This window comes from Aegilops tauschii, chromosome 6, assembly GCF_002575655.3.
Source record: "Aegilops tauschii subsp. strangulata cultivar AL8/78 chromosome 6, Aet v6.0, whole genome shotgun sequence".
In the NCBI taxonomy this organism is placed as follows: domain Eukaryota; kingdom Viridiplantae; phylum Streptophyta; class Magnoliopsida; order Poales; family Poaceae; genus Aegilops; species Aegilops tauschii.
The window spans coordinates 424,965,927-424,975,173 of record NC_053040.3 but is presented as its reverse complement, the minus strand read 5'-3'; positions in this window follow the sequence as shown (position 1 = coordinate 424,975,173).

Below are 9,247 nucleotides of genomic sequence, written 5' to 3'. Positions count from 1 at the left end.
GCAGGTGCTTGCTTCGTTGGCCTGGAAGTTGCACGCTACCATGCAGGCGCTCGCCTAGTTGGTGGGCTGATTGCCGTGTTGGAACGTCCGCGGGGCGGCGGAGCCTTGGTACGTGTGGGCCTGGCTGCGGCCCTGCAAATGCCCCCGACAAGGGTTTTGCCGGGGTCTTGTAGGCGTCCCCGGCAAAGGGTCTTGCCGGGGGTCTTCGGTCGTCCCCGACAAAGGGTCTTGCTGGGGGTCTTCGTCTTCTAGTTCTTATCTTGCAGGCCCTTGGTCTTCACAAAGATCTACATTTCACCACGCAGGCGCCCCCAAGCCTTGGTCCTGACATTGTCGATGGTGTCAGAACTCTTAGGCTCAAGGGTGGCAGCTTTGCTGGTGTTGGGCAAGTTGCCCCGACAAGGCTCTTGCCGGGGCTACGTAGGCCGCCCCGGCAAGGGTGTTGCCGGGGGAAACCCATCTTGCTCCTTTGTTCTTCATTCCTCTGGCTTGAGTGCTGCCTTGGCAGCCTTGCTCTTTTCCTCCCTCTGCCCCGCCAAGCATGGCCGCAGGTGTGGCTCCAACTGCCCGTGCATAAGTAAAGGGGTACAGAAGGCCCATACTTTTGTACACTGACACGATGCCGGAAATTTGTAATAGATTGAAATAATAGATCGCAAATAAAATAAACTGCAGCAAAGTATTTTATATTTTTGGTTTAATAGATCTAAATAAAAATGCAAAGGAAAAGTAGATCGCAAGCAAATATATGAGAAAGAAGACCCGGGGCCGTGGGTTTCACTAGTGGCTTCTCTTGAGAAAAATAGCAAACGGTGGGTAGACAAATTATTGTTGGGCAATTGATAGAACTTCAAATAATTATGATGATATCCAGGCAATGATCATTACATAGGCATCACGTCCAAGATTAGTAGACCGACTCCTGCCTGCATCTACTACTATTACTCCACACATCGGCCGCTATCCAGCATGCATCTAGTGTATTAAATTCATGGAAAAACGGAGTAATGCAATAAGAACGATGACATGATCTAGACAAGATCCGTTTATCTATTGCGTAGATATAGATCCCATCTTTTTATCCTTAGTAGCAATGATACATACGTGTTGGTTCCCTTGCTGTCACTGGGATCAAGCACCGTAAGATCGAATGCACTACCGAGCACCTCTTCCCATTGCAAGATAAATAGATCAAGTTGGCCAAACAAAACTTGAATATCGGAGAAGAAATACGAGGCTACAAGAGATCAAAGAAACTCAAATAACTTTCATGGATATAAAAAGATATAACTGATCATAAACTCAAAGTTCATCAGATCCTAAGAAACACACTGCAAAAAGAGTTACATCATATGGATCTCCAAGAGACCATATTATTGAGAATTCAGCGAGAGAGAGGAAGCCATCTAGCTACTAACTACGGACCCGAAGGTCTACAAAGAACTACTCACGCATCATCGGAGAGGCACCAATGGAGGTGGTGAACCCCATCCGAGATGGTGTCTAGATTAGATCTGGTGGTTCTGGACTCTACGGCGGTTGGATGAATATTTCATCGACTCCCCTAGGGTTTGTGGATTTTTGGGGTATTTATAGAGCAAAGAGGTGGTCCGGGGGCACCGAGGTGGGCACAACCCACCAGGGTGCGCCTGGGCGTCCTGGCGCGCCCTGGTGGGTTGTCCCCTCCCCGGGACTCCCCCAGGTGCAACCATGGCCCAACTCCTTCCTTTTGGTCCATAAAAAATCATCATGAAGTTTCGTTGCATTTGGACTCCGTCTGATATTGATTTCCTGCGATGTAAAAAACATGGAAAAACAGCAACTGGCACTTGGCACTATGTCAATAGGTTAGTACCAAAAAATGATATAAAATGACTATAAAATGATTATAAAACATCCAAGATTGAGAATAAAACAGCATGGAACAATAAAAAATTATAGATACGTTGGAGACGTATCAGCACCCCCAAGCTTAACTCCTGCTCGTCCTCGAGAAGTGATAAAAACAGAATTTTTGATGTGGAGTGTTATTTATCAAGTCATATCATATTCTTTTCTTTATAGCATGGACATTTGGACTTTTATGTGATTCAAAGCAATAGTCTAGTTTTGACATAATAATTTAGATACTCAAGCATATCAACAAGCGACCATGTCTTTCAAAATATCAACGCTAAAATAAGTTATCCCTAGCCCATCATGCTCAAACATTGATCCATTCATGAAACACACTCGAATATTAGCTACACCCAATACTTAAGTACGATCATATTGCCTCTTACTTGGTGCTTTTATAAGAGAAGATGGAGACTCAAATTCAAAATAAAATTGCATAAAGTAAATGAAAGGCCCTTCGAAGAGGGAAGTAGGGATTTGTAGAGGTGCCAGAGCTCAAAGCAAAAAAAATTAGAGATAAAAACATTTTGGGAGGTGTATCCATCACACCAACGAAAACGACGTAGAGCTACGAACACTTTCCATGCTAGATATGCCAGAGGCGGTTCCCAAACAGAAAATAAAGTTTATTCCTTTTTCCACCATTCTTTCACTTTCCATGGCTAGCCGTATCCACGATTGCCCTCCATACCAAAACTTTCCAAGGAATTTATTATTTTACAACATAAAGTAAATTCATTTTTGCATTTCGGGACTGGGCATCCCTAAAACATTTGCCTTACTCTCGTGCAATATCAAGTGAATAAATACTCATCGTGAGAATAACACATCCAGCATGGAAAATATTAGCCACCCGTTACCGTTCCGCGAGCGAAACAAACACACAAAAGAGAAGTTCATTTTGAAAATTAGAGATGGCACATGCAAATTTTCTTAGAACAATAAAAGAATACCGCATATAGGTAGATATAGTGGACTCATGTAGCAAAAATGGTTTAAAGGATTTTGGATGCACAAGTAGAGATCACACTTGGTGCAAAATGAAGGCTAGCAAAAAGGTTGAGAAGCGACCAACCAAGAAACGAATAATCTCATAAGCAAGCATTAAGCATAATTAACACCGAATAATGCACCACAAGTAGGATATAATTTTCATTGCATGATTATTGACTTTCGTGCATGCATAGGGAATCACAAACCTTAACACCAATATTCTTACTAGAGCACAATTACTCATCAACATAATTCACATATCACATCATCATATCTCAAAACTATTACTAAGAATCAAGTTTATTTTTTCCAATGATCTTCATGACATTTTTTTACTTTATCCTTCTTGGATATCTATCACTTTGGGACTAATTTTTATGTGCTGCTTTTCATAAGCTCAAACAAATATAAGTGAAGATCATGAGCATAACAAATTTTCTTTCTCTCAAAATAATTTAAGTGAAGCAAGACATAATTTCTTAAAAAATACTAAGCACACTGCTCAAAAAGATATAAGTGAAGTACTAGAGCAAGTCCTAGCTCATAAAAGATTTAAGTGAAACACAGAGAGCAATTCTAACAAGTCATGATATAATTTTGGCTCTCTCGAATAGGTGTGTCCAGCAAGGATTGATGACTTAAAACACAAAATAAAACAAGCAAAGACACATATCATACAAGACGCTCCAAGCAAAACACATATCATGTGACGAATAAAACTATAGCCTCGAGTAAAATACCGATGGTTGTTAGAAGAAAGAGGGGATGCCACTCGGGGGCATCCCCAAGCTTAGTTGGTTGCTCATTCTTGAATAATAGCTTGGGATGCCGAGGCATCCCCAAGCTTAGGCTCTTCTATCCTTCTTTCATCCATCATAAGATAACCCAAAACTTGAAAACTTCAATCACACAAAACTAAACAAAACCTTTATGAGATCCGTTAGTAAAGAAAGCAAATCACTACTATAAGTGCTGTATCAAACCAATTCATATTTTGTTTTTGTATTATATATACTGTGTTCCAACTTTTCTATGGCAAAAACTCATTAAAGAAAACCATAGAGCCATCAAAATAAGCACACAACACAAAGAAAACAGAATCTGTCAAAACTGAATAGTCTGTAGTAATCTGACACTTTTGAATACTTCTGTAACTCCAAAAATTCTGAAAAAATAGGAAGACCTTGGTAATTTGTATATTAATCTTCTTCAAAAAGAATTGTCATTTTATCACGTTCTGGTGATTTTTAACAATTGTTTTCGTGAGCACAAAGTTTTTGTCTTTTTCAGCAAGATCAAACAACTATCACCCAAGAAGATCCTATAGGCTTTACTTGGCACAAACGCTAATTAAAACATAAGAAACACAATCATACCAGTAGCATAATTGTGTAAACACTCAAGAACATAAAACAAAAAGCAAAAATTAATTTTATTCATTGGGTTGCCTCCCAACAAGAGTTATAGTTTTACGCCCTTTGCTAGCCGTAAGGCAAGGATCTAAGTTTTGTCATCTTTGGTTCGAGATCCATAAGATGCCCTCATGATTGATTCATAAGGTGGCCTGATTTTTGTTCTAGGAAAGTGTTCCATACCTTTCCTCAAAGGAAATTGGAACTTGATATTGCCTTCTTTCATATCAATCACGGCACCAATAGTGTGTCAAAACGGTCTACCAAGAATAATTGGACAAGACAGATTGCAATCAATATCAAGAACAATAATATCTATGGGCACATAATTTCTATTTGCAATAATAAGAACATCATTAATTCTTCCCATAGGCTTTTTAATAGTAGAATCCGCCAAGTGCAAATTCAAAGAACATTCTTCAAGGCTGGTAAGACCAAGCACATCACATAAAGATTTCGGAATTGTAGAAACACTAGCACCCAAGTCACACAAAGCGAAACACTCATAATTTTTAATCTTGAATTTGATAGTAGGTTCCCATTCATCATGAAATTTTCTAGGAATTGAAACTTCTAATTCCAATTTTTCTTCCAAAGCTTTCATCATAGCATCAAGAATATGTTTAGTAAAAGCTTTGTTTTGTTCATATGCATGGGGTGAATTTAGCATGGAATGCAACAAAGAAATACAATCAATCAAAGAGCAACTACCATAATTAAAGTCTTTGTAATCCAAAATAGTGAGTGCATCACTAACTAAAGTTTTGACCTCTCCAAACCCACTTTCATCAATTTTCTCAACAAGATTTTCACCCTCCGAAATATTGGGACGCCTTCTACCTAAAGTTGACTCTTCTCCAGTCCCTTTTTAATCAATCTTATCTTTACTAAACAAGGAATCAATAGAAGAAACACCAATTATTTTAAGATATTCATCATTTTTGCAAGAATAATCACTAGAAAAAGCTTTCTCTAAAAATTCTCTTTTAGCTCTAAGCATAGCAGTTCTTTTCTTACTTTCATCCATAGAAACATAAAGAGCCTTAATTGATTCATCAAACTTAGGCACAAAAATTTTCAACTTGAGATTTTCCACATCATGAGCAATTCTATCAACACTTCTAGATAAACCATCAATCTTATTCAACTTTTCTTCTATGGAAGTGTTGAAAACTTTTTGCGTGTTGATAAATTCTTTAATATTATTCTCAAGATCAGAGGTGTTCCTATTATTAATGTAAGATTGTTTTCCATAGGAATTACCATAATTATTAGAGGAATTACTAGGAAAAGGCCTAGGATTAAAATTTCCTCTATAAGCATTGTTGTTGAAATTATGGCAAGAAATAAAATTCACATCAATGTCATCACTATTTTGCTCAATCAAAGTAGACAAAGGCATATCATTAAAATCAATAGGAGCACTTTTACTAGCAACCAATTTCATAAGAGCATCAACTTTATCACTCAAAGAAGAAATTTCTTCAACCGAGTTAACTTTTTTATTTGTAGGAGCTCTTTCGGTATGCCATTGTGAATAATTTGCCATGATATTATCAAGCAATTTGGTGGCTTCACCCAAAGTAATTTCCATAGAAGTACCACCCGCGGCGGAATCTAAAAGATTACGAGAAACAAAATTCAACCCCGCATAAAAAATTTGTATGATCATCCAAAGATTTAACCCATGAGTTGCGAAATTCCTTAGCATCATTTTCATCCTTTCCCAAGATTGTGCAACATGCTCATGTTAAAGTTGCTTGAAATTCATGATCTGGGTTCTAAGGGAAATAATTTTTGCGGGCGGAATACTTAGTGATAAAAGCATCTTTGCACTTATTCCAAGAATCGATACTATTGCGAGGCAAAGAAGAGAACCAATTTTTTGCAGAATCACGCAAGAAAACGAAAATAATTTCATATTGACCACCTCATTGTCCACACCTTTTTTCTTTTGCATATCGCATAATTCCACGAAGGTATTAAGATGGGAAGCGGCATCCTCATTAGGAGTACCGAAAAATTGGTCTTTCATAACAAGATTCAGCAAAGCAGTATTAATATCACAAGACTACGCACTAGTGGCGGGAGGAGCAATCGGAGTGCCAATAAAATCATTGTTGTTGTTATTTGAGAAATCACATAACTTGGTGTTCTCTTGAGTCATGATGACCACACAACAAGATTGCACTCAAAAACAGATCTGGCAAGGAAACGGCGAACGGAAAAAGAGAGGCGATTAAAATTGCAAATTTTTGTGAAGTGGGGGAGAGGAAAACGAGAGGCAAATGGAAAATAATGTAAAATACGAGGAGATGAGATTTGTGATTAGGAACCTGGTTATGTTGAAGATCCTCCCCGGCAACGGCGCCAGAAACTCCTTTTGATCGCTCTCTGACTATAGCGCCAGAAAAGCTCCTGTCTTCTAGGACTACGTCGGTATTTCCCGAAAGAGGAAGGGATGATGTAGCACATCGAAGGTAGGTATTTCCCTCAGTGAAGAAACCAAGGTTATCGAACCAGTAGGAGAACCAAGCAACACAACATAAACAACACCTGAACACAAATAACAACACCTCACAACCCGACGTGTTAAAGGGGTTGTCAATCCCTTTCGGGTAACGATGCCAGAAATTTGTAATAGATTGAAATAATAGATCGCAAATAAAATAAAGTGCAGCAAAGTATTTATATATTTTTGGTTTAATAGATCTGAATAAAAATGCAAAGGAAAAGTAGATCGCAAGCAAATATATGAGAAAGAAGACTCGGGGGCCGTAGGTTTCACTAGTGGCTTCTCTCGAGAAAAATAGCAAACGGTGGGTAAACAAATTACAGTTGGGCAATTGATAGAACTTCAAATAATTATGACGATATCCAGGCAATGATCATTACATAGGCATCACGTCCAAGATTAGTAGACCGACTCCTGCCTTCATCTACTACTATTACTCACACATCGACCGCTATCCAGCATGCATATAGTGTATTAAGTTCATGGAAAAACGGAGTAATGCAATAAGAACGATGACATGATGTAGACAAGATCCGTTTATCTATTGCATAGATATAGATCCCATCTTTTTATCCTTAGTAGCAACGATACATACGTGTCAGTTCCCATTCTGTCACTTGGATCAAGCACCGTAAGATCGAACCCACTACCGGGCACCTGTTCCCATTGCAAGATAAATAGATCAAGTTGGCCAAACAAAACCCAAATATCGGAGAAGAAATACGAGGCTATAAGAGATCATGCATATAAGAGATCAAAGAAACTCAAATAACTTTCATGGATATAAAAAGATATAACTGATCATAAACTCGAAGTTCATCAGATGCCAACAAACACACCGCAAAGAGTTACATCATATGGATCTCCAAGAGACCATTGTATTGAGAATTCAGCGAGAGAGAGGAAGCCATCTAGCTACTAACTACGGACCCGAAGATCTACAAAGAACTACTCACGAATCATCGGAGAGGCACCAATGGAGGTGGTGAACCCCATCCGAGATGGTGTCTAGATTGGATCTTGTTGAGGATATAACCATCAGAGTCACCCGCCCAGGAGGGGCCGGGTTACGTTATAATGATCATCACGTAAAGCCCAGTACCAGGCTAGAGGATGGCAGATTCACAGTGGGCTTAAGACCCGGAGGCGGCTTAAGGCCCGTAGTGATAAACCGCCGTTATGGCAAGACTTGTAATGTAAGGCAAGAGTAGTTAAGAGTCCGAGCCGGATACTGTTATAAGCCGGCCGGGACTCTGAGAGCCGCGGGGCGTCAACCTCTCTATATAAAGGGACGACCCGGCGGCGGTTCAGGACGGGAGAGGACAGATCGAGAGCCGGGCATAGCGATTAAGCTCCCTGGTCATCGAAACCCTAAGTAATACCACCTCAACTGGACATAGACTTTTACCTTCACCGTAAGGGGCCGAACCAGTATAACCCTCGTGTTCCTTGTCCCGTTTAACCCCTTTAAGCTTCCTAGCTGCGATGGCTCCACGACTAAGTCCTTGCACGAGGACATCTGCCGTGACAATTCCACGACAGTTGGCGCCCACCGTGGGGCCAGCGCACGGTGGATTTGAGTTCTTGAAGGGCAGCTTCGAAGGGCTCAAGGGATACGCTGTGGGACGGATGACCAAGAGTCGTTGCGGCAAGCTCTACATCGATGATGCAAACTGGGGCCCCGACGCCGGCTCAATTGAGTACGGGTACCGGGTCCCCTTCGGCGGAATCCATGTCTTTATTGGCAAGATTGGTGAGCCGGGCCCTGAGCCGGACCTCTGCGCCGATCTCATTGAGACGGCTCAACGTGCACGACCCGCCCGGACTTTGCCTGCCTTGAAGCGTGCTTTCGTGGGATGCGTCCATGGAGGGCTCTCTGAAGGATCTGGATCTGGTGATGAGACGGCCGCTTGCTCTGACGGCGAGTCATCCACAGAGGAGACCGATTCGTTATACCAACTTCAAGATGGCAGGCTCAGGGGTTGTTCCGATGGCGACAGTGTTCCGGACCCCTTTGAGCCGCCGAGCCGGGTTGGAATCTTCATGGCCGGCGCACAGCCTGTTCAAAACCCCGCCGCCGGGGCAGGAAGCCCTATGCCCTCGCCGGCTCAGGTGCTGATGGATCTCACAGACAAGATGACGGCCCTGTTAACCGCTACGGTCGCCCCAGCGGATCAAGCTCAGCATGACGCGGAGGTGGCACAGTTAAAATTGGATCTAGCAAAAGCCAAGGAGGATCTGGCGGCGGAAGGGATCAGGATGGCAGCGGAGAGGGTGGCTCTCGACGCCCAGACTCAGCTGATTCGGGCACGGTCTTTCCGGCTCACGATGGATCAGAACGCGTCCAATGAGATCATGAGAAGGAGGCATCAAAAGGCCCAATCTCGACTCCCTCCGGTTTACGATCCTCGAAACCTCTTCAACACGCCTG